The sequence below is a fragment of the Pelophylax lessonae genome (genome assembly GCF_965119305.1).
Source record: "Pelophylax lessonae genome assembly, chromosome: 2".
Lineage (NCBI taxonomy): Eukaryota > Metazoa > Chordata > Amphibia > Anura > Ranidae > Pelophylax > Pelophylax lessonae.
The window spans coordinates 48351509-48377808 of NC_138769.1; the positions used below are offsets into that span (position 1 = coordinate 48351509).

At 46.7% G+C, this 26300-nt stretch overlaps 1 protein-coding gene across 2 annotated transcripts in view; it reads left to right on the top strand.

Annotated features, from left to right (window-relative positions):
* The window catches only part of LOC309546509 (beta-1,3-galactosyltransferase 5-like), a 404656-nt gene that overhangs the window by 229727 nt on the left and 148629 nt on the right, over positions 1 to 26300 (top strand). Inside the window, exon 1 of one of the 2 annotated variants that reach the window (XM_082246249.1) lies at positions 21998 to 22253. The exons of the other annotated variant lie outside the window; for it this stretch is intronic. The gene's annotated coding sequence lies outside the window, so the exon portion shown is untranslated. Of the gene's footprint in view, positions 1 to 21997; positions 22254 to 26300 lie in introns of those variants that run through there. 2 annotated transcript variants of the gene reach the window in all.

Below are 26300 nucleotides of genomic sequence, written 5' to 3' on the forward strand. Positions count from 1 at the left end.
CATCTTGTCTCCCTCTTCCTCCAATTCTGACGGAGTTAACGGTAAGGTGGCACTCACATGCCCCAACACCATCCAAGGTTTCAAACTGACAGGCTGGACCGTGACATTCCGAATACTAACGGGAATCTTCCCACCGTTCTTCCTTAGAACCTTTGTTGGGACTATTTCTGGGACTAGCTCAATCCTGTCTTCTTCTAGCAGGTCCCCTTCCAACTTCACAAAGGGGCCTGGCTGGTCCCAGGACAGCTTCACCACTGCCTTCATGTAGGTCCTTTCTCCTGGTTGTAACACACGTTCTCTGGTGTCCAACCACCAGAGCTTCCCTACCCCCTCGGCAGGGGTCCTTTGCTCTTGCAATACTCGCTGAAATGCTTTCCTCAATTTAGGATGCACCTCTTACTCCGATGAACCCTTCACGGCTAATGGAGTGAGCATTCTCCAGGCCACATCTGTATTGGTCCCAATGATTAGCGAGTTCTGCTTAGCACCCGGAGGTCGTGGGCACACAACAGCTAGGGTGTCAAACACCTCCATCTTCGCCCCTACAGTGGGCTGAAAGGAAATCTTCACAGGAATGTACCCGTCATAAGGGAATTTTTCAGGGCCCAGGCCCCAGATTTATAATTCCTCCAGCTTGCACAGAGGGATATGCTACAATGATTCAGGTAAAAATCTTGATAGAGCGATGTCACTTGTGCACCTGTGTCCAAAAGGGCCTTGGTATAAATGCCTTCCACTTGGAGAGGCACCACAGGAGATGGCCCCACTAGCTTCTTGGGCACAGCTTCTTTAGTGGACTGAAAAAACTTCCGATGGGCCTTAGTTTTGGGGTCTCTCACCCTCCTGGGTTCAGCTTCCTGAGGAAATTCTATTGTCTGCACCTTGACCGACTTGGTTCTTGGAGTTCTCCATATCTTCCCTTGGGCTGGAGGTATCGACCCCCTGTGTCTCTCTGCCAAACTCAGGTGATCCCCGCAGATTTATTGAGGCATTGGGGAGAGACAGGGAAGCAGACCCCGCCCCGCAGGGACCATGACCATTATCATAACTACTGGAAGCCAGGCTTTTAGAGGGACTCTCAATTGGCTCCTTCACTGAGGTCCCCTGAAGTTTTCCACCTTCTTCGTGAAGAAAAATTCCGGCAAGGCTTTCAACAGTTCCGCCATCATTTCAGGACTTAGCCCCCGTTTTGGGCCCGCAAGTGGCCCATTTCTCCGCAAGCAAAACATTCTTTCTCTCGAGAAGGAAAGAGGTTGGATCCTTTAAAAGTCTTCCACGTCTCAGGGACCTTCCTTTGGGCTTCCATCACTTGCATGAGGGTCAGGCACATCTGAGTCTGTGCCTGGGCCACCTGAAGCATCAAATCTGCAGAGTGGGAGCTATCATCTGACTTCTTTTTCTCTACAGCGTCTTCCTGGCGAGTCACTTCCAACTCTGCTTCACTTTCGTCCTCTGGGAGGCTATTTTCTATTCTCACCAACCAAGCTGTGGCTCTCTCTTTTCCTTTCATTGTTCAGCAACTCCTTCACCCCTTGGCTCTTCTCTCCCAACAGGGCTTCTTCCTCTCTCACCTCCCTCATGAGTTCAGGGTAGGCGGGAGTGTCCTTGACTCCGTTCAACAACAGGTTCAGCACAATGGTATGATTGGGCTGAGCCCCCTGTAGCAACCTCTTTAGGGTCAATGCCCTTCTTCAGGAGAATCTGATGCAGCATCTTATCAACCCGAGAGATATATTCTGACAATCTCTCTCCCTTCTGTTGATGGGTGTGGTTAAATTTGTACAGTAGGTCTGTAGTCTTTTCCACCCATCCAAACACATCGAAGAGGGCCTCCAGATAATCTTTGGCAGTACAGTTTTTATTTCCTATTCGCAAATTCAGAATCACCTCGGCGGCAGGACCTCTCAGACTCTCACTCAGCCTCTGCCTCTTCACCGCCTCGGAGACGCTCCACTCATCCACTGCCTGAGTGGCCTGGCTCATCCAGCTTTCAAAGTCTTCTTCTTCTACAGAAGCAGGCAGCTGCCCTGAAAAGAAACGCAACTTGCGGTAATTTTGCCCAGCTCCACTGGCTCCATTGAGAACCAGACTATCCACCAATCTACTCATATCAGCATAGAAAGAAGCAGGGGGTATGGCTGTTTTATCACCCTCCTTGCTCATAGGGCTGGGTCCCGGACTAGAGCTGGCTGGAGGGGAGGGAGATTTCAGTTCTCTGTTCTCCCTCTTCTTTAAAGGGAAGAACACCTTAGCTGGAACCTTCTCATCCAGCATCACTTTCTCTACTTGGAATACTTTGGGCACATTTTCCCGCCATTCCACAAGTGCTTGAACCGTGTCTAGGCTATAATCAGCCCGAGCATCCAGAATATAGACTCCCTGATATAGGGCTAGGGCCCGCACCCACCGTCGAATTTCACCTTCTGTGCATTCATTTCCAGTTACCTCCAAGACTACACTTCGGGCCAGATTAGCTCCTTGGGACCATGCCCAAGCCCGGGCAAGAGTTAGGCTCATAGCTTCTCCCATGACTGGTCCCTGGGGGAGGATATTCAGGGCTGAAGTGGCACAGAGAATCCCGGACGAGCCCCCAAAGGTAGCTTTGCCCCTGGGGGATGGCCAAGTGTATATCCTCCTCTGCACTCCGCAGCAGCTCTTTCCCTCCTCACAGCGTGCTGTCCTCGAGGCAAGAGAACGAATCCTGGTCCCGCCCCCTTTTTTATAGACACTCCCATCTGTCTGCGAATCTCAATGCTCCCTGGGAGATAGTCCAATCAGACAGGTGCTCCACAGTTTCCATTCTCTCCGGGACTCTATTTCCCACAATTCATTGTTACATTACTTTGCATAAGCTTTAATAATAAAGAGACAGAACAACCCCAAAAAGATTTAGATGAAGCCCGTGGCCAGGCTACACTTACATCAGGTGTCTCCATCAGAATGCTTCTTTTCATCAGGTGTCTCCATCAGAGTGCCCCTTTACATCAGGTGTCCCTATCGCAGTGCTTCCTTACATCAGGTGTCCCCATTGGAGTGACCCCTTACATCTGATGTCCCCATAACAGTGCCTTCTTACATCTAGTGTCCCTATTAGAGTGCCTCCCTAATCTGGTGTCCCTATCAGAGTTTCTCCTTAATCTGGTGTCCCCATCAGAGTGCCTCCTGATTCTTATATATAGTATGGTATAGAATACCCCATTACATTTGGTGTCCCCATAAGAGTCCCTCCTTATATCAGGTCTCCCCATCTCCTTATTCTGGTGTCCTTATCAGAGTGCCTCCTTATTCTGGTATCCTCATTAGTGTGCCTCCTTATTCTGATGTCCCCATCAGTGTGCTTCCTTACATCTGGTGTGCCCATTAGTGTGCTTCCTTACATCTGGTGTCCCCATTAGTGTGCTTCCTTACACCTGGTGTCCCTATCACAGTGGCTCCTTAATCTGATGTCCCTATCACAGTGCCTCCTTAATCAGGTGCAGGTGTCCCCATCACAGTGCCATCTTATTCTGGTGTCCCCATTATAGTGCCTCCTTATTCTGGTGTCCCCATCAGAGTGCCTCCTTAATCTGGTGTCCCCATCAGAGTGCCTCCTTAATCTGGTGTCCCCATCAGAGTGCCTTTTTCATTTGGTGTCCCCATCAGAGTGCCCCCTTAAATCAGGAGTCCCTCCACACACAAGGGTTGCCCCCCCCCCCCCCAGGTGTAAGGAAGCCCCACTAGAGATTCTTTGGTTCTCTAAAAAACAAAATTACCAGAACAAATTAACATTTGACATGGAAAAAGAAACATTTTGTTACTAATATCTCATTTATAAAAAAAGCACTTTAATATCACTTTGTTCCCCCTGTTAACCCTGAATGAGAGGGCCAAACAACAGCTTGATCTTCAGGAAACCATCACTGGGGCATTTCTCCACTTTGATGCCCTGGATCTTGAGGCCTTCCAACTTCTGTAGGGACATGTATTTTAGGTGTTTGTCATAAAAGACTCAAGTCAGCAAAGTCACTTGAACACCTAAATTGAGTAGAGCCTTTGTGTATATTCCTTCTACCTGAACAGGCACCCTTGGTGACGGACAACTTGATAGGAACTTTAGTAGGAGCAGCTGCAGTGGTAAGTTTGGTGGACTGGACTCGTACTCTTCTCTTTTACAAGACCAGCTCACCTCTCCTGCAGTCACTTTTCACTTCAGCTGTCTCTCTCCTGCCTGTGTGCAACCGTCTCATTCCTGTGGACGGGCCCCAAGCCAAGCACAGGACACACAGCACACTTAGTCCTCAGTAGCAGCCCCTGAGCCCTGTAAACTGAATCTCAGGTTGCTATAGCTCTCCTGGACACCCAGCAACTCTTCCCCTGAGCCTCCCACCCTGCCTGTGGGTCCTAGAGGCTGTCTCAAATTAGTGGTGAGTGGAGCTTAAATCCTCCTGGCTTGCCCAGCCAATGAAATGTCCTTCTCTGCCCTTGTTACTAGGAATGGGTTATTCGCAATTGCAGCAGATGCCAATCAGGGCATAGTCCAGCCTCCTCTCTTCCAGGGCTCCCCATGAAAGGAGAGAGAAGAAGAAAAAAAAAAACATTCTTGCCACTGTTTATTATCAGCATTCCTAGGCAGGATTTGAAGAGCCCACTCAGCGCTACCTGTACAGTATGTCCAAACATTAGTCAAATCTATATCTGTGACAGACCAAGCCAGGACAGGGGCTTTTGTTGGGGACTGTAGGCTAGCCTCTTGCCTACTGACTATGGGCCCTGGCATTTGAGGGGGCTCTATTCTTTGGGTGGTGTGTGCCTAGGGGACCTTTGGAGTAGTTTTAATTTAAATTCAAGTCCATGTCCCCCCAAAAAACACACAGATACTGCAAACATGAGGACACGGATACAGATTTGGGACCTCTATGCCCAAACCAGCATTGACTGCTTCAACCCCTACTAGACTAAGAGCAGATGTTAAAATATTCAGCTGAAAACAACCTGATTCTTGGGTCTCCTGCTATAATCTGTTTATTAAGGTTTTATGTTTTATTGTTAAGTGTGTCTCTCCCATTGTGTGCCTCCTACGTGTGAATTCCCATTGTTAATTGAGTCACTGATTTTTTCTGTCTGCTGACTAATCCTCTTGGAGGTTCCTACATGATGGGATTAGTCTTGTATCAACTTCACCTTGTTATCTAACCATTCTGGTCGGCTATATTCCAGCTCAGCCATCTGATCACGGGCGAGATATGGCCGGAGACCTCAGAGGAAGCGTTCCTTACCATGATCCTGGAATCAATCAAATCCTTTAAAATGGGAACATTTTGATTTCTGTTGATAGCAGGGAGAGCACTAATCCCCAGACACTGGAAATCCCCAGTAACACCATCAATATGGAAATGGATAGTGGAAGTGAATAAAATAATGCCTAGAAGAGATGGTAGCCATAGTGAATGAAAATCACCCAAAGTTTAGGAAAGTTTGGACCCCATAGATAGAATTTCTTTATTCTCCTTCACTGCTCTCCTTTATACCTGAATAGATACTGTGAGGGGTTAGCTCGGTAGCTGGGTTCATTACACAGAGAGACAGCCGAGGAGTGGTTGAAAACAACAGTCTATGGTTTATTCTTCCAATTTTCTTAAAACATTTGCAAGCATCCAAAACAGCATTCTTCAAAAAAACAAACATAAAATAATCCCTGGCCACTTGGGGCGTCTACCTTCTCACACAGGAACCTACCTATGGTGTCTGTCCCAACCTACTGCTGGGCAGACACTGCTGGTCATACAGCAGAAAACCCAACAGTCTTTGTTTTCTTTGCACACAGAAAACATCCAACACTTCACCTTCAGAAGTCTTTCAGCTGACGTTTTCTTTTCCCACAGAAAAACTCCAACACTTCACCTTCAGAAGTCTTTCAGCTGACGTTTTCTTTTCCCACAGAAAAACTCCAACACTTCACCTTCAGAAGGCAATCAACTCACTGCTCTCCTCGCTGCTCTCAGCTCCAGGAGGCCTTCTCCTCACTGCTCTCAGCTCCCGGAGGCATTCCTCTCACTTCTCTCCTGATGCTCTCAGCTCCTGGAGGCATTCCAAACCTAGTCATCCTCTGGATAACTTATATAGAGGCCTTAATTGCCTCATCCTGAACAGCTGAAACCTTTTAAACGTCCTTACACCTTTCTGGCTACCTCTGCAGCCGACACCCTATAGTAATTGGTGAATTGTCTACACAAGGCAGAAATGTATCTCCTGTCTGTGACAACACCCACAGATTTACCTGACTTCCTATCACATATCCCCGCCCCTGTTTTGACCCAGTAGGGGGCGGAACACACCAGCCCGAATTCCTGATCGGGACACCTCCGTGCCAGCTATCAGCTGCGTGGGCCCAATCTTTTTTTTGGGTGCGTTTCCAGCTGATCGGGACACCTCTGTGCCAGCTATCAGCTGCGTAGGCCCAATCTTTTTTTCGGGTGCATTTCCAGGCATGCCCTATCCTGAATCTTAATCTGGTTCTACAGCTCTGTACCCTCAGCCTTCTTTTATCCTTGGGGTTCCTGAGCTTATATTTCTTTTTTGGGGGCTCTCTGTCTATTTTAACACTTCTCCCCAACTCCTTTTCCTGAAGATGTAGGGACCCCACTTTGCTTAAGGAAAAATAACTTTGTCCCTTATTTACCCCAGTCTTAACCAATAAACTTGGTACCACATCATTAGATAATGCCATATCCCACACTGGTTTACACATCTCAACATCATGGTCACTAATACCATTGTTAGTAGTACCAATCATTAATTGATCACATTTTCCAATGTCACAGTTTCTGTTACCATCAGTATTGGTTTTTTTTTTGTGTCTCCGGGTACCTCAATCCGTACCTCTTTGCAGGTGACAGACAAAATCTCTGCTCCTGCTGCGTCCATATCAGGCCCTTCCTTCTCATGAGGTCTAGTGGGTGAGACAGTATCTGCGCCATTTACTAACACCTGCTCAGCCACACCTCGGACAGCACTAGCAGAAGTTTTCTCTGTCACCACATCAGGCGGAGAGACCTCCAACGTCTCCATCAGCTCTCCAGAGCGCCTTCCATACCAAACCGTATCTGGAAGCACCCTCATAGGGAACCTTGAGATCACTTGCAACACTTTTAAAAAGCACCGTACCCACTTGTTCCACTGGTGCATCGATATGCAACACCTTTTTAGGGAATTTTCCCTCACCATAGACGTGGAGGGGCTCATCCACTGCAGCCTGAGAGGTTGAGACATTTAAAGGGGCCTCCCCCTCACCGGAGGTAGCCATCATTACCACCTAGTGCTCCCCTGGAACACTGTCAGATGTATGTCTCACACTCATCCCCTCCAACTCAACAACAATGAGCCTCTGCAAGTCAACACCAGTCACATGGTCACCCTGACACTTGACATTAAAAGGGTTGGGCGGTGGATACCACATCTGCCATGCATGCGCCCTTAATCGGTCCTTCTGACTGGAAGGAAACAACTATCGCAGGCACCAACACTCCCTCAGCCACCAGCTGCTCTGCGATCCCTCCTTCTGGCATAGCAGTTGTTGTTTCCACACCCTTTTCACCTGCCAGAGCCTTGTCTAGCATGGATATCAATTCTTTGGCCCAACTATCCCAATCCATTGTGCTCCCATCTTGGGTGCTCTGCAGCACCGCATCACCTGTTCTAGGAGGCACCTGGGATTCTGCAGCAAACACAGTGCATTTATCATTACATCGTGACATGCTTTTACCCACTTCACACTGAGAAAACGCACCATCTTTTAAAGCAGGCTGCAATGCACCACATCCACCACCCTGCTCAGGTGGCGCTTCACAAACCTCACACACCTTTACATTTTCCACAGGCTGTATTAACCCATTATTTACCTGCACATTTTCAGTATTAGCAGATTGCACTAACACATTTCCACTAGAAGGTCCATTTACACTCTGCCCCACCAGAGTAGTATTAGTGCTGTCCTGGACAATCTCTGGCTCCAACATACGAAGACCCCCAGAGACTTCCATGGACAACCCAGAGGCTCTCACTCTAATTGCCAAGGGAGGCATCCCCCTTTTCTCACTGCTAGTGAACACATTACCAACATAAGTATGTTTATCAACAGTAATATCGTTATCAGCATTTCTACATACAGTGTTAAGAGCTTTAGCAGGCTCTCTTTGTTCATGATCATGAGCAACTGCAACTTGTGTGCTACTCAGCACACCACCCTTACTCTCCAAAGATATACTTTTGCCCACTAGGGCGGCTCCACAGTTGTCCTGGGAAACCACGTGCCTCACCCCTGCGGGCTCCTGGGAGGTTTCCCTGGGCATCTCTGCAGCACCTGTCACTAGGGAACCTGGCACACAGACTGTTTTGGTCACCCCTAGTACATCTCTCCCAGCACTCTGCTGTATCATACCAGGCACATACAGAGTCCTCAAGTCTTTTTGAGTCTTTACCCTTGCTGCAGGTTGGGCTTCAACCTGTGTTTCCCCACTGCTCTGGGTATGACACTGCAGCAAGTCCATTTGCACACCTTGTTCGGATCTGCCAGCTGGACGGACTCCCACTTCACTGGAACCAGTCCCACAAACTGCAACAGTCTTACCATATCCTGTAGCAGTTAACTTTGGCTTCATTTGAGTGCATGGTCGCTCAGCTGCATCCTCAAAAGCTACTGCCTCTTTGTGGCCATAATGCGGCACTGCAGTCTTTTTCAGACTCTCCCGCGGTGTTCCAGAACCTGGGGCAAGTAAAGATCCCATGCCCTATTTGACCACACTCCAAGCACGGTACTGGACGCTGAAATTTAACTCCTTGGCATCTCCTTGATGACTGACTCTTACTCGTTGTCGCAGGATACCACTGGTCACGATCATCAGCAGACAGACTCCTTGGATCCCAGACATCCCTGCTGGGCTGGACGTTGCTGCCACGGATGACCATACTCCTCCTTTCCACACGCTGTTGTCCACATGGATTCCTGTTGCCAGGGACAACCTCTTTCATTTCTCCTTTAACTGGGGACGAGGTGATTAATTTATACCAATTCACAGCAAATTCACACTCTGAATTTTCTGGCGTGGCTGGGTCATGTGGTAAATAACCCTTTAGCCATAGCAGCCTCTCTCTTGCCTTAGCAAGGATTTCATCCTTTTTTTTCTTTGACCGCCCCATCCTTTGCAGTCATGTAACAGTTCACAGCAGAAACATTTTTTTTTTTTCTTTCACAGGTACACCACCTGCAACACGCAATGCCTTTTGCCTGGCTGCACTTCTGCACACAGCCAACAGTGTATTGTTTTTCAAGCTTCTCATAAGCAGCTGCCTTCTCCTCATAGCATTGATTAGCAGCTTCAAGGTCTTTCTGCAGTTTCTTTTTCACCTCTTCAACATTTTCTAACGAAACAACACTTCCATTCGCTTTTTCATATCCGCTATCTGAGCTTGCAGTGTTGAGACTTGCATTTGCTATAACCAGTTGTTTCAGTATCTCCTCCATCTTGGGTTTACTTTAACTGCCTGCTGCACTCCACCATATGTGAGGGGTTAGCTCGGTAGCGGGGTTCGTTACACAGAGAGAGACAGCCGAGGAGTGGTTGAAAACAACAGTCTATGGTTTATTCTTCCAATTTTCTTCAAACATTTGCAAGCATCCAAAACAGCATAATTAAAAAAAAAACAAACATAAAATAATCCCTGGCCACTTGGGGCATCTACCTTCTCACACAGGAACCTACCTATGGTGTCTGTCCCAACCTACTGTTGGGCAGACACTGCTGGTCATACAGCAGAAAACCAACAGTCTTTGTTTCCTTTGCACACAGAAAACATCCAACACTTCACCTTCAGAAGTCTTTCAGCTGACGTTTTCTTTTCACACAGAAAAACTCCAACACTTCACCTTCAGAAGACATTCAACTCACTGCTCTCCTCGCTGCTCTCAGCTCCAGGCCTTCTCCTCACTGCTCTCAGCTCCCGGAGGCATTCCTCTCACTTCTCTCCTGCTGTTCTCAGCTCCCGGAGGCATTCCAAACCCAGTCATCCTCTGGATAACTTATATAGAGGCCTTAATTGCCTCATCCTGAACAGCTGAAACATTTTCAACGTCCTTACACCTTTCTGGCTACCTCTGCAGCCGACACCCTATAGTAATTGGTGAATTGTCTACACAAGGCAGAAATGTATCTCCTGTCTGTGACAACAGCCACAGATTTACCTGACTTCCTGTCACAATACTGATACAACATCTTTGATATTCATATCTGGCTGTTTCCTATGGACAGAAAAAAACAAGACGATATGGGACACCAGATAGGGACTTCTGTTTGTTTTCTTGGAATTCACACATAGTTGACTTATTCTGTAGGACGCTACCTTAACTTTTATCTTTTCCCCTCTTTCCTCTCTTTTCTATTCTTCTTTTTGTCTTGTTTTTCTTTTTTTCCTTGGTTTTTACTGTTTTGGGTTCCCCCTAGCATGGGGAATATGTGGCCTCGAGAGTAAACATTAGTATTCAATGGTATTCAATATACCCTATGTTTTACTGCCACTGAAGGATAAGAGGGCATGTTATAAATTACATTTATGAATGACTTATTTGAGCCATGTAAATGTTAATGTTTTTTTTTTTTTCAATGTGAGATTGCCACACTTCCCTTTTTTTTTTTCTTTCTCTCTCTTTTCTCAATAAAATCTCATAATTTAAAAAACATTGTGTGATGTTTTGGGTAATATTTGGTTTTATTGCTGATGTGGTGACTGCCCTACTTTTGAAGTGTAAAAAAAACTGTATTTCTGTTCAATAAACAGTTATTCCTTAGGTTCTTATCACAACATCTTGTCTGTGAACAATTCTTAGGGTAAGGAGCTGGTATTTGCTCTCTGTCTGCTGGAAGGGTTTGGATGGCAGGAGGCACCACACGGGTTGCCAAGCGGTCTGTCACAATATCTATCATTAAAATTTCTCTCTCCCGCTTTGGAGCATATTCCAGCATTACGTTTCCTTTGACTTTATCCCTGTAATGAGAAGAAGCGCTTTTTTTTTTTTTACTCCTTGTGACATTTTCAACATGGTTTTAAAATGTATGCAGGGGCAGCTTACTATGTTTTGACATACAAGGTGTAGTCACACCCCAGGACTAAATCCCCTGCTTTTCCTACTTGCAGTGTGCGGACAAGCTCTTGGGAGCCAAGGTCGCAGTTTTACTGGGAAAGAAATACTATAAATGTATGCTTGTAGAGAGAGACTTAGAGGGACAGGGATAGGCAAAGTTCCAAAGTCCAGCAGGCAGGTCTGACAACACTGCTTGGAATTTCAGCATGGAAGCTTGTGTTATCAGCCCAAACAGTAAGATAGAAGCTCACTGATTTTCAGTTAGATCAACAGGTATTTTTTGCAGCATTTATTAAAGTAGTTGTAAGACATGAAATATGAGAAAAGTATATCCTTTTATAGTGTGTACTTGTGTCCTACTCCAGAGCACTAAGTGTCATTTCTGCCCCTTGAGTCACTGCTGACAGGTTTTTCTGACACCAAAAGAAAAAAGGTGACAGGGGAGGAGGACAGGGGGAGACAGGGGAGGGAGCTCCAACACACAGCCTGTGATTGACAGCCTCCACTCCGTGCATGTGTGAAGGGGGGTGTGTCCTCTCCCTCCAACCAGGACTCAGACCTCTTCACACTTCACACCCACCCCCCCCCCCTTCTGAAAGCTCAGGCAAGCTGTATAATTTCTGGACTTTGAACAGATGTAGAGAAGAGATAATAAACAGCTTCAATTTATGTAGGTTGAAATGTTTAATCTCTGTTTATCACCTGAGGCCAGTCGCTTCACTAGGTTTTATAATGCAAGGGTTTACCACCCCTTTAAAGGATAAAACAAATGGAAATGTGGACATATTGCAGAGACATGCTGAATATGTTTTGTTGTTTTTTGCCCTGTTATACACGTTGGGCATGTTTATAAATAGTTTGCAGAGCTTTTTGTCCTGGGAAACTGCATGTATATTTGTTCTGTGTGAATTTGGGAAAATTAATTGTTACTAGGCTATTTTCTCTCCAGGTCAGATGTTCATAGAGTAAATCAGTAAAATACTGCATTATGGCCACTAGGGGGAGCTGACAATCACAGTAAATCTAAATGTAATTCCTACAATTATGCACTCCATCTAGTGGTTGTAATGTGGCATTTTCTTGATTCATGTGTAGTGCTGATATTCTCCTATGTTGATGTGTGTCTGTATACTTTAATAAAACGTCCATGGACATTGCTATGTTTGAGTAGTTGGAGCCATCTAGTGACCAGATACTGGTAATGCAGATATGTTTTTCTTCTGAAAGAGACAGGAAGTGACTGTTGGTTTTGGGAAGTTTGGTGACTTACCCATGAACACCTTCTTGTGCAGGGCATGCTGGGTAGGGGATAAAAGGGTCCGGAGCAGCCATTTTAGGTCTCTTGGAATCGTGTGGCCTGCCTGAGAGGACCTGTGGGGAGACGGTGGCCAGATTGCAGAGACCCAGAGACACTCATCCGAGCATCGGAGGACAGGATCCACCCAGTGGGGCTGAACGGAGGGATTGGTCCAGCTGACGGAGAAGCAAGTTTCAGTCACCGGACAAAAGTCACCACACAGAGCCTCTATCCAGTGGGTGAGTGGGTCACGGCCCACAGTTTGTTAAATCTCACATGCAGTTAGATTCATATACAGGCCTCACTGGAAATTATAGTCCCACGAAGGAGCAGAGCAACTGATACTGAGAAGGTTTGAGGCCTATCTACCTTGATGTCTCAAGAAATGTTAAAATAGTTGTTACAGCTACACCAGAAGCATTTTCGCTTCAATTTAATTCACCAAAACTGTGGATTACAAATCACAAGGAGCCACTTTAGCTAGCGAAGAAAAGAAGATCCAGGACTAAGTACTCAAAAAGTGAGATCTCACACATAGCTTATAAAGTAGGGGGAGCTCCCAGGTATAGACATATATATATGTATACTGTTTCTTTCTAATTGTTTATATTGACATCCATTGTGCTTGTTGTCTTATCCTGGAGTGACAATACAGGTATTTTGTACTATCTTACATTGTATTGTATTGCATTGCATCACAGCTGTGCCAAGGGGATTGAGCCAAGTTAGTGGGGTTTTTTGGTAGAGTGCAGGCCCAGATCAAACCAGCAGCCCCTTCGGGGGTTATTGCTACACGTGGGGGACTCGTTCGGGATCCTGTCACTCTACAAGCAAGCCCACCCCCCTTCAGGCTACCATGGACCCCATCAAAGTAGTCCAGTGGTGCGAAGCAGAGGGGACACGCTCAGGAGCAAGCGTGGCCATTGAATTTCCAGGGAGCGACTGGGGAAAGAAACAAATTAAAGAGGTGATACAAACATTGTCCCCGGACAGAAAGGCTTATGTGGTCGCAGTGAAACCAGATCCTGGGACCGACTGCACCTATGCACTGATAGAGTGGGTACGGGATGTCCCTGAAAATTTCAACGGTGCCAGTGTAAAATTGTCTGAAAAGACAGAGTTTCACTTGACACATCCCAGCAAGCATGAAGGACACTCTCCCAGTCAGCAGTTAGAACCTTTAGACAGGAAAGGAGGGGCTGCTGCTAAATCACTGGCAGAACGACAGCTGGCTGATCTGAAACGACAGTACCGTGGCATACAGGAGAAGTTTCAAGAGACCTCCAGTATTATAGCTGAACGTATTAATGGGTTACGTGTCGGTTTGGAGGACCAGAGAGATAGCCAGATAACACCCAACCCTGGGAAGGTGCTGAAGAAACGCACCCAGGGCCGCTTGCAGGAAGTAACCATCCGGAAGGATTTCCACATTGATGGCCAGATAGGAGAAAAGGGGCAGAAGGACAAACTGTCCTACACCAGCCTACTACACCGAATAGAATTGGGGCTACAGAAATATCTGGAATTGGAAATTAGAGAGGCTGTAATCCATGCCATCAGCCCAGGTTCAAGTGTCAGGGGTATGTTGGAGAGGAAGAGTGGATTGACCTTGAACCAGCTCAAGCGGATACTGAAAAGCTATTATGAGGAGGAAGATGCCACTGAGCTGTTTCATCGTCTGATAAATATGACACAGGATAGTAGAGAGACTCCTCAGAACTTCCTATTTCGGGCCATTTCACCTGTTCACCACCTACCCGTAAGTCAGACTGGACTGGAGAACCTGTTCCAGACCCAGAAAGAAATACTGGAGATGATGACCATGCTGATGACTCGTCTCGTGAAACCCCAGACAGAAGAAGTCCCGCCACTCAAGGCTCCGGAGACTCCTACCATTAACCGCCCTATGAAACAAACACAGAGAGTCTGCTTCAAATGTGGAGGGGTAGGACATCTCAGGCGAATGTGCCCAAGCCCAGTAACTGAGACAAAATCCAAACAGCCGGGGGGGGGAAACTTCAGAGGGCCCCAGTGAAGGAGTCAACTGGGCGCCCGGTTGTAATAGCTAACTCCACACCGACTCATATGCCCCTGGCTGCTGGGGTCACCAACAAGCCAGGACAGAAAAGAGAGAGACCCCCAAAACCAAAGGCGAAGGTACAAGCCACCAAGCAGGCTAAAGGTACTGCAATCAGTGGATTTCCCCCCAAGCTAGTGGGACCCTCCCCAATTGTCCCCATCTAAGTAGAGGGGATTTATACGAAAGACCTGCTGGACACTGGAGCTCAAGTAACCTTGCTCTACAGGGATTTCTATGACAGACATCTCAAGCACCTGCCGTTACAGAAATTGGAGGAACTAGAGATATGGGGTTTAGGCACTCAGAACTTCCCATATGATGGTTACCTGCCGGTCAGACTCACTTTAGACCCAAGTACAGCAGGAGAGGCTGAGACTTTTGACACCTTGGCCATAGTGTGCCCTCGTCCCCCAGGGGCTGACAAAAATTCCCTCATCATTGGGACGAACACTGACTTAGTGAGGAGGCTACTTGCACCGCTTGTGCTGCAGCAACTCCAGTCGCAGCATGTGGTTTGACGGAAGGACCAGCAGCAGAAATCCCTGCAGAAGAATTCTCCCCGAAAAATACACCTCTTACCCCTGCATGGAGAGAAAGAGGTAAAGCTCAACTTCTGAAATGGAGGGCAGCCTTCTCAAAAAGTGAACTTGATGTGGGGTTGGCAAAGAGTGCCACCCACCAAATTCGACTGGAGGAAGACAAGCCGTTTCGTGAAAGGGTTAGGCAAATCCCATTGGGAGATCTGGAAGATTTGAGAGAGCAACTGGCCGAACTCAAGAGGACTCAAGTACAGACCAGGGGTTGGTAACCGAGATGCGGATGCTCTGTCAAGAAGGCCTCATGACCCCCGAAATCCCTCAGAAGACTGAACTCAACTTACTCCAGAAGGAGTAAGGGCCCTTTGGGAAGGGACAATTCAATACAGGAAGAGTGGGGCCAGAGCCGAAGAAGTAGGAGTATCCTCAGCGGGAGTACCCAGGTGCTATTGCAACGTCTCCCAGGTTGTCCAGGAGGGTCTCCCCAAGCTATCCAGAAAGGATCTCAGGAGAGATCAGGAGGAAGATACACTGTGTGGGCTGGTGCTGAAGGCATTGGAACATCAACAATCTGAGGTGCTGCGGAAGAGCCCCAAGAAGGAAGCCCGGCTGTTAATGAAAGAATGGGATCAGTTGCAGTTGCACCAAGGGGTGGTCTACCGAAGGGGCCCCTCTGATGGTCCAGAAGCGAAGTGGCAGCTGCTCCTGCCGGGAAAACACAGAGAGAGGGTACTGATTGCTTTACACGATCACCATGGTCATTTGGGAGCCGAGAGGGCTCTCCAAATAGTAAGGGATAGGTTCTACTGGCCTCACATGAGGAAAGAAGTGGAGAGTTATTGTCATTCCTGCCTCAGGTGCATACAACGAAAGACATTGCCCCAGAGGGCTGCCCCAATGGGCCATTTGGAGAGCCAGGGACCAATGGACCTGGTCTGCATAGACTTTCTTTGTTTGGAATCCGATCTGAGTGGGCAGGGGGACATCTTGGTGGTAACAGATCACTTTACCCGTTATGCCCAAGCATTTCCTACTAGAGACCAGCAAGCAACCACGGTAGCAAAGACTCTCGTGGAGAAATTCTTCATCCATTATGGCTTACCTAAACGGATACATTCAGACCAAGGAAGGGACTTTGAGAGCAAATTGATAAAGAGACTGATGAATCTACTAGGCATACAAAAGTCCAGGACTACTCATTATCACCCACAAGGGGACCCTCAACCGGAAAGGTTCAACAGGACACTCCTGAATATGTTGGGGACGTTGACTGCAGAACAGAAACCCCATTGGAGTAGACACATTACTGCACTGGTTCATGCCTACAACAGTACCAAAAGTGACGCCACTGGGTATTCCCCTTACAGATTAATGTTCGGCTGTGAAGCCCGATTACCAGTGGACCTGGCTTTTGGTTCCTCCTTGGATCACACATCAGAGACCTCCCATAGAGGGTATGTGGACAGGCTGTGGAGGAGCCTTACAAGCAGGCTCATTGGGACGAACACTGACTTAGTGAGGAGGCTACTTGCACCGCTTGTGCTGCAGAAGGGGACCCTCCCTACTAAAATACATCCAATGTTGGCCCAGACATACCGAAACCTTAGACAAGAGGAAGAGGCTCCTGAAGAGGGAGTGGGAAAAATCTGGCTCCTGAATAGGGAAAAGAGGTTAGTCCAGCCAGGTGAAGTAATCTGCCTGAAAGCCTCTGTCAAGTTAAACTGGAAAAAAACAGGTCCTTTCATTGTCCTTGAAAATACAAGCCAGGAAAAAAAAAAAAGGGGTTAGCGCTTATCTCTGAAGTGTTGCCCACCAGGGTATTGAAGAGGACTCACGGTAAAGTTCCAGTCAGTGTCCGCAACGCGGCAGCTGTGCCAGTGAGAGTGCCAGCCAGACTACTGTTAGGACAGGTCAGCCCAGCAACTCCAGTCGCAGCATGTGGTTTGACGGAAGGACCAGCAGCAGAAATCCCTGCAGAAGAATTCTCCCCGAAAAATACACCTCTTACCCCTGCATGGAGAGAAAGAGCTAAAGCTCAACTTCTGAAATGGAGGGCAGCCTTCTCAAAAAGTGAACTTGATGTGGGGTTGGCAAAGAGTGCCACCCACCAAATTCGACTGGAGGAAGACAAGCCGTTTCGTGAAAGGGTTAGGCAAATCCCATTGGGAGATCTGGAAGATTTGAGAGAGCAACTGGCCGAACTCAAGAGGACGGGCATTATCCGGGAGTCCAGGAGTCCTTATGCCTCCCCCATAGTGGTGGTCAGGAAGAAGAATGGGTCCCTACGCCTATGTATCGATTACAGGACCCTGAACCGGAGGACCATTCCTGACCAGTACACCACACCTCGGATAGAGGATGCTCTGCAGAGCCTAGTGGGAGCGAAATGGTTCAGTGTGCTGGACTTAAAGAGTGGGTATTATCAGATCCCCATGTGCCCCGAAGACAAAGAGAAGACAGCTTTTATCACCCCGGTGGGATTCTTTGAATTCAACCGGATGCCGCAAGGCCTGTCTGGGGCCCCAGCAACTTTCCAGAGGTTGAAAGAAAAGACAGTGGGTGACATGAACCTTCTTGAAGTACTAGTTTACCTGGATGACGTCATAGTGTTTGGAAGAACATTGGAAGAGCACGAAGAATGCCTGGAGAAGGTCCTGAAGAGACTTCATGATAAAGGTCTGAAGCTCTCTATGGAAAAATGCCAGTTCTACCAGCCCTCAGTGAATTACCTGGGACACATTGTGTCTGAAGAGGGAGTGGCAACCGATCCCAAAAAGTTAGAAGCTGTCACTTCTTGGCCCAGGCCCACCAACGTGACTGAACTCAGGTCATTCTTAGGCTTCTGCTCGTACTACAGAAGGTTTGTGGAAGGGTTCACTAAAATATCCCACCCACTCACTGAGCTCCTAAAGAAACAGGAAGAAGTTAGTGTAAGCCCAGAGCAGTCAAGGAAGCCAAAAGAAGGGTCCAGAGGGAAGAAAGAGTCCATCCAGGACCAGTGGACTCCAGAATGCGAGGAAGCTTTCAGACAATTGAAGTGGAGCCTTACCACTGCCCCGGTATTGGCCTATGCAGACCCTGCCAAACCATATGAGTTGCATGTGGATGCCAGCCGTGAAGGACTGGGAGGAGTGCTCTATCAAGAGCATGAAGGGCATCTGCGGCCAATCGCTTATGTGAGCAGAAGTTTGACGCCTGCCTAAAGAAACTATCCGACTCACAAGCTTGAATTTCTGGCTCTGAAGTGGGTAGTGGTAGACAAGTTGAAGGACTACCTTTACGGTGCTGAATTTGTGGTTAAAACGGACAACAACCCCCTCACATATCTGCTCACCACTGCGAAGCTGGACGCCACCGGTCACAGGTGGTTAGCTGCTCTCTCGGCATTTACCTTCAGCCTGAAGTACAGACCAGGGGTTGGTAACCGAGATGCGGATGCTCTGTCAAGAAGGCCTCATGACCCCCGAAATCCCTCAGAAGACTGAACTCAACTTACTCCAGAAGGAGTAAGGGCCCTTTGGGAAGGGACAATTCAATACAGGAAGAGTGGGGCCAGAGCCGAAGAAGTAGGAGTATCCTCAGCGGGAGTACCCAGGTGCTATTGCAAAGTCTCCCAGGTTGTCCAGGAGGGTCTCCCCAAGCTATCCAGAAAGGATCTCAGGAGAGATCAGGAGGAAGATACACTGTGTGGGCTGGTGCTGAAGGCATTGGAACATCAACAATCTGAGGTGCTGCGGAAGAGCCCCAAGAAGGAAGCCCGGCTGTTAATGAAAGAATGGGATCAGTTGCAGTTGCACCAAGGGGTGGTCTACCGAAGGGGCCCCTCTGATGGTCCAGAAGCGAAGTGGCAGCTGCTCCTGCCGGGAAAACACAGAGAGAGGGTACTGATTGCTTTACACGATCACCATGGTCATTTGGGAGCCGAGAGGGCTCTCCAAATAGTAAGGGATAGGTTCTACTGGCCTCACATGAGGAAAGAAGTGGAGAGTTATTGTCATTCCTGCCTCAGGTGCATACAACGAAAGACATTGCCCCAGAGGGCTGCCCCAATGGGCCATTTGGAGAGCCAGGGACCAATGGACCTGGTCTGCATAGACTTTCTTTGTTTGGAATCCGATCTGAGTGGGCAGGGGGACATCTTGGTGGTAACAGATCACTTTACCCGTTATGCCCAAGCATTTCCTACTACAGACCAGCAAGCAACCACGGTAGCAAAGACTCTCGTGGAGAAATTCTTCATCCATTATGGCTTACCTAAACGGATACATTCAGACCAAGGAAGGGACTTTGAGAGCAAATTGATAAAGAGACTGATGAATCTACTAGGCATACAAAAGTCCAGGACTACTCATTATCACCCACAAGGGGACCCTCAACCGGAAAGGTTCAACAGGACACTCCTGAATATGTTGGGGACGTTGACTGCAGAACAGAAACCCCATTGGAGTAGACACATTACTGCACTGGTTCATGCCTACAACAGTACCAAAAGTGACGCCACTGGGTATTCCCCTTACAGATTAATGTTCGGCTGTGAAGCCCGATTACCAGTGGACCTGGCTTTTGGTTCCTCCTTGGATCACACATCAGAGACCTCCCATAGAGGGTATGTGGACAGGCTGTGGAGGAGCCTTACAAGCAGGCTCAAGCCACCTCGAACTCCAGAGAGAACAGGAACAAGAGGAACTTTGACCTGAAAGTAAGAATTCAGGATCTTCAACCAAGTGACCGGGTTCTGCTAAAAAATCTAGGCATCCCAGGCAAGCATAAGTTGGCGGATCGTTGGAGATCACAGCCTTACGTTGTGTGTAGGAAGCTACCAGGGCTCCCAGTGTATGAAATCAAGCCAGAAGGAAACACTGGGCCAGTAAAAACCTGGCATCGGAATCACCTTTTACCTCTCACATAGGCAGTCAGGATAAGCACAGAGGGGGAATCCCCATCCACATCCACTGATGTGTGTAGGCCAATAACCAGGTCTCAGCTTGCACCCTCTACAGATGAAGATGAGGAAGTAGAGATGAGTTGGCTGTGGCCTCCGGAAGCTTCAGAAACAGATGCGGATATCTCTTCAGATGTAGAGGAGGATAATATTGGAACTCTCAGGGCAGAGGCCCCAGAATTTGTGCCGGCAACTCATCCTGCAAAAAAGCCCAGTACTCTTATTTACTCTCCATCTTTAGTCACTGAGAGGAGGGATGATGACATTTGTCAAAAAGGAATGGACACTCCAAAAGCGCAAAGAGCAAAGAGAGACATTCGCCCACCACGCAGACTGACTTATGATACATTGGGTGAATGCTCTGAAGCATCTCAGTTTGTCAGCAAAAGAAACCTTGAACTGCCTGGTCCTTCTACTTTCGATTCAGTAAGGGACAGCCCCACCTCATCCCTTGGCACATCTGTACCAGACACGGTAGTTTCAGCTGTGAGTGCACAGGATAGCTTCCCATCATATGACAACTGGTGGGAAGCTCCTCTGTCTGTATTGTATGACCGTATAGAGGCTAAAATACAAGATAGAGCTAGCAATTTAAACCTCTTTGGAGGACCAAATAGATAAAGTAGGGGGGAGTGTGTAGCACTGATATTCTCCTATGTTGATGTGTGTCTGTATACTTTAATAAAACGTCCATGGACATTACTATGCTTGAGTAGTTGGAGCCATCTAGTGACCAAATACTGGTAATGCAGATATGTTTTTCTTCTGAAAGAGACAGGAAGTGACTGTTGGTTTTGGGAGGTTTGGTAACCTACCCATGAACACCTTCTTGTGCAGGGCATGCTGGGTAGGGGATAAAAGGGGCCGGAGCAGCCATTTTAGGTCTCTTGGAATCGTGTGGCCTGCCTGAGAGGACCTGTGGGGAGACGGTGGCAAGATTGCAGAGACCCAGAGACACTCATCCGAGTATCGGAGGACGGGATCCACCCAGTGGGGCTGAATGGAGCGATTGGTCCAGCTGACGGAGAAGCAAGTTTCAGTCACCGGACAAAAGTCACCACACAGAGCCTCTATCCAGTGGGTGAGCGGGCCCACAGTTTGTTAAATCTCACATGCAGTTAGACTCATATACAAGCCTCACTGGGAATTATAGTCCCACGAAGGAGCAGAGCAACTGATACTGAGAAGGTTTGAGGCCTATCTACCTTGATGTCTCAAGAAATGTTAAAATAGTTGTTACAGCTACACCAGAAGCATTTTCGCTTAAATTTAATTCACCAAAACTGTGGATTACAAATCACAAGGAGCCACTTTAGCTAGCGAAGAAAAGAAGATCCAGGACTAAGTACTCAAAAAGTGAGATCTCACACATAGCTTATAAAGTAGGGGGAGCTCCCAGGTATAGACATATATATATGTATACTGTTTCTTTCTAATTGTTTATATTGACATCCATTGTGCTGTTGTCTTATCCTGGAGTGACAATACAGGTATTTTGTACTATCTTACATTGTATTGTATTGCATTGCATCACAGCTGTGCCAAGGGGATTGAGCCAAGTTAGTGGGTTTATTGGTAGAGTGCAGGCCCAGATCAAACCAGCAGCCCCTTCGGGGGTCAGTGCTACACATGCTATAAGTAAATTGAGAGAAAATAACCTACGGTAGTAACATTTGATTTCGCATTGAACGAACATACATGGAAGCTTCAAGGACGAAAAGTTCTGCATTTTTTTTTAATAAATGCACTCCTTCAACTCTATGTAACAGTCTCCCTGCTCAGTGTTATTTGCCAAAAGTTGAAAAAAGAATCCACGAGGAAGGCTGGCACATACGCCTCTTGCTGTAAAAGTCAAATAGACGTAATGTTAATTTTTTACGGCTCTCCTTCGGAAAATACCTGCAAGAGACATAATCATCGAAACTACCATAGTGAATTGATAACCTCAGTGTACACTCCCAGGTCTTCCGCCTGAAGCTCATGGTTAATGATTGCTGGCTCACTGTACAGTGATAAGCGAACTCTACCCCAATGTTATCATCCGAGACGGCCAACCTCATTGCTGGGATCTGCCCTTCCTAGGTCATGCTTTAAACTAGGGAAATGCCTAACCCATTACCAACGCTCACTGGAGGATTAATCGCTTGCCTTGTGGAGTCTTATCACCTTGATTGTCAAAATCCCCACATAGCATAAGAAGTTGTTTCTGGCTATCGGACACGGGGGGTCAATATAATATCCACCTTCTTTGATATAGGAAGAAAGTCACACCGCATGAGCATCAGGTAAATAACTTGTCTCATTTATCTTGTTACATATAATTGTATTAATGATCTACTTGATTTCCTTTTTTGTTTAAAGTGGTTGGAGGATGACCTCCTGCTGAAAATGCTGGTTTCTTGGCTGTGATGCCAAGTCTGGTATTATTATTGTCTGAATCACTGACCTGGGTTAAAAGCATGTCCAGCCAATTTTGTTTTTAATTTTTTAATTAAAAAATGTATTGAAAACTTTGTCCTTTTCTTTTTTTAATACTAACTGTTTTTGTTTTTTTTACTACTATGTTTTACTCGTTTTTTTACTACTACCATTGAAGAAATGTATTCTCGTTTCTTGCCCTGGTGACAATGGTGTATGTAAAGCCAAAACTTTTGATTTAGTTTTGGATAGAGTAGTAAACATTAAGGACCCTGTAGTTTTTTCCCCCCATTTTTTTTGCCCTTCACTTCCTGTCCCAGAAAATGAACAGGAAGTAAGAGGAGATTCCTCCAATGTAAAGGCATATTCCCTCTTATGCTCGGTTCACACTTGTGCGATGCGGAAAGGCTGCGAATTTGCAGCCTGTTCCCGCATCGCTTCCGCACATCTGGCAGTTCACACTGCCATATGCGATACGCAGGGGGTGTCGATTAAATGTTAACGACACCCCCGTTTGATCGCATATCGCAGTGCGATCTGACAGTTCGCACAGGATCGGATCGCACAAGTGTGAACCACTGTGCGATCCAATCCTGATGCGGCTGAAAAAAAGGGTCCTGTGCGTCTTTGGTGCGGATACAGTGCGAATTCAGCCATACAAAGTGTATGGCTGAATTTGCATCCGCACATCAGATCGCATGTAATGAAGGAGCAGTGCGCTCTGAATTACATGCGATCTCGCAAGCCGCACAAACGTGAACCGGCTTTTAGGCAGTTGTCACTGGAACTGGTAACACTTCCTGTCTTGGTGTCCACTCTAAAGCGGAATGGAAACTCTGTCCTTTTCTTTTTTTTTAATACTATCTGTTTTTTTTTTTTTTTTTTTTTACTACTAGTTTTTTTACTAGTTATTTTACTACTTTCATTGGAGAATGTATTCTCAGTTCTTGTCCTGATGACAATGGTGTATGTAAAGCCAAAACTTGGATGACTGGATGGCGACCATTCAGGGGTATTCCCTTTATCGCAGGGATAGAGAGGGTAAAAAAGGGGGAGGGGTATGTCTGTATATTAAGAACAGTATACAGGTAAATATGAGGGATGATATTAATAATGGAGCTAAGGACGAGGCAGAATCCCTATGGGTAGAGCTTCAAAGGGAAGGCATGGTGGGGAAGGTAATATTGGGCGTATGCTATAGGCCCCCCAACCAGAGGGAGGAGGGTGAGGCGGACCTCATGTTACAGATAGGATTGGCAGCAAGGATGGGAAATGTCATTATAATGGGGGACTTTAATTATCCGGATATAGACTGGGCAGAAGGAACCGCGCACTCAGCCAAGGCTCGGCAGTTCCTAAATGTTTTGCAGGACAATTTCATGGGTCAGATGGTGAATGCACCGACAAGAAACAATGTGGTACTTGACCTACTGATTACCAACAATACAGACCTGCTCACGGATATAGAAATACGGGAAAACTTAGGGAACAGTGACCATAGGTCAATTGGTTTCAGTATTAATTACAGTAATTGGAAACACAAGGGTAATATAAGGACGCTGAATTTCAAAAGAGCCAATTTCCCTAAACTGCGCTCGCTGCTAGAAAATATCAAATGGGATAGAACCCTGGGAACAAAGAACACGGAGGAAAAATGGGAGTGCTTCAAGAGCATACTTAACAAGGGGTTGGGCCAGTGCATTCCACAGGGAAATAAATTTAAAAGAGCAAAACTAAACCCTGGGTGGCTAAACTCCAACATAAAAATGTATATTAGAGCTAAAGAAAAGGCCTTCAAAAAATACAAGACTGAGGGGTCATTGGCAGCATTTAAGCACTACAAAGAGTGTAATAAGAAATGTAAAGACGAAATCAGGGCGGCTAAAATAGAACATGAGAGACAAATAGCGGAGGAGAGTAAAAAGAACCCCAAGAAGTTCTTTAAGTATATAAACAGTAGGAAAGCGAGGTCAGAACACATTGGCCCCATAAAAGATGATAAAGGAAAAATGGCCACAGAGGACAGAGAAAAGGCGGAAGTGTTAAATAATTTCTTTTCTTCAGTCTTCACAAAGGAATCGGGGGGCTACACGAACCCAGCTTGTAAGGCCGAACTAAAAAATACACCTCAGGAAGTGCCGCCATGGCTAACAGAAGATAGACTTAGAGCTAAACTAGAGAAACTTAACATAAATAAATCCCCGGGACCGGATGGCTTGCACCCGAGGGTTCTTAATGAGCTCAGCCAGGTGATTGCCAGACCATTATTCTTGATCTTTAAGGATAGTTTACAGACGGGTATGGTGCCAGCTGATTGGAAAAAAGCCAACGTGGTACCAATATTTAAAAAGGGGCCGAGATATATCCCGGGTAACTATAGGCCGGTCAGCCTAACATCAGTAGTCTGCAAGATTTTGGAGGGGATGTTAAGGGACCACATACAAGACTTTAGTAATGAAAACGGTATTATAAGTAGTAATCAGCATGGATTCATGAAAAATCGTTCGTGCCAAACCAATCTATTAACCTTCTACGATGAAGTGAGCTGCCACCTAGATAAAGGAAAGCCTGTGGATGTGGTGTATCTGGACTTTGCAAAGGCCTTTGACACCGTTCCCCACAAACGCTTACTGTACAAACTAAGGAAGGTAGGTATGGACCATAAGGTGAGTACCTGGATAGAGAACTGGCTCCAGGGGAGAGTCCAGAGGGTGGTGATTAATGGGGAGTACTCGGATTGAGCGGGTGTGGAAAGTGGGGTCCCCCAGGGTTCTGTCCTGGGACCAATCCTGTTTAATTTATTCATAAATGATCTGGAGGAGGGGATATCTAGTACAATCTCAGTATTTGCGGATGATACTAAACTAGGCATGCCAATATCTTCTATGCAGGATGTGGAAACCTTGCAAGCGGACCTGAACAAAATAAAGGGGTGGGCAACTACATGGCAGATGAGATTTAATGTTGAAAAATGTAAAGTAATGCACTTGGGGGCCAGAAACCAGAAAGCAAGCTACTCACTAGGGGGGGAACCTCTGGGTGAGTCTAGGATGGAAAAGGACTTGGGGGTACTGGTAGACAACAGGCTTGGCAGTGGCATGCAATGCCAAGCCGCCGCAAGCAAAGCCAACAGAATACTGGGTTGTATAAAAAAGGGGATTCACTCCAGAAATAAAGAGATTATTCTCCCGCTCTACAAGACTCTGGTCCGGCCACATCTGGAGTATGCTGTCTAGTTCTGGGCACCGGTCCTCAGGAAGGACGTGCTGGAACTGGAGAAAGTCCAGAGAAGGGCAACAAAAATAATTAGGGGAATGGAGGACATCAGCTATGAGGAAAGACTACAAGCACTGAACCTATTCTCTCTGGAGAAGAGACGATTGAGGGGGGATATGATATCAATGTACAAATACTGTACTGGAGACCCGAGCATAAGGAACAAACTATTCAGAGAAAGGAGATACAATAAGACACGTGGCCACTCGCTAAAACTTGAGGAAAGGCGGTTTAACCTTAAAGTGCGTAAGGGGTTCTTCACTGTAAGAGCGGTAAGGATGTGGAATTCTCTTCCACAAGCAGTCGTATCAGCAGGGAGCATTGATAGTTTCAAAAAACTATTAGATGGACACCTTAAAGACCACAACATACAGGGGTATACAATGTACGGTTAAAAGCAAACACACACACACACATCATAGGTTGAACTGGATGGACTGATGTCTTTTTTCAACCTCACTAACTATGTAACTATGTAACTATGTATTTTAGTTTTGGATAGAGCAGTAAAATTTAAGGACCTATGTCAATTTTTTTTTTTTTTCGTCCTATTTTTTAGAGTTCCATTGCCCTTCACTTCCTTTCCCAGAGAACTAACAGGAACTAATGCAAGGGCCTATCCCCTCTTAGGCAGTTGT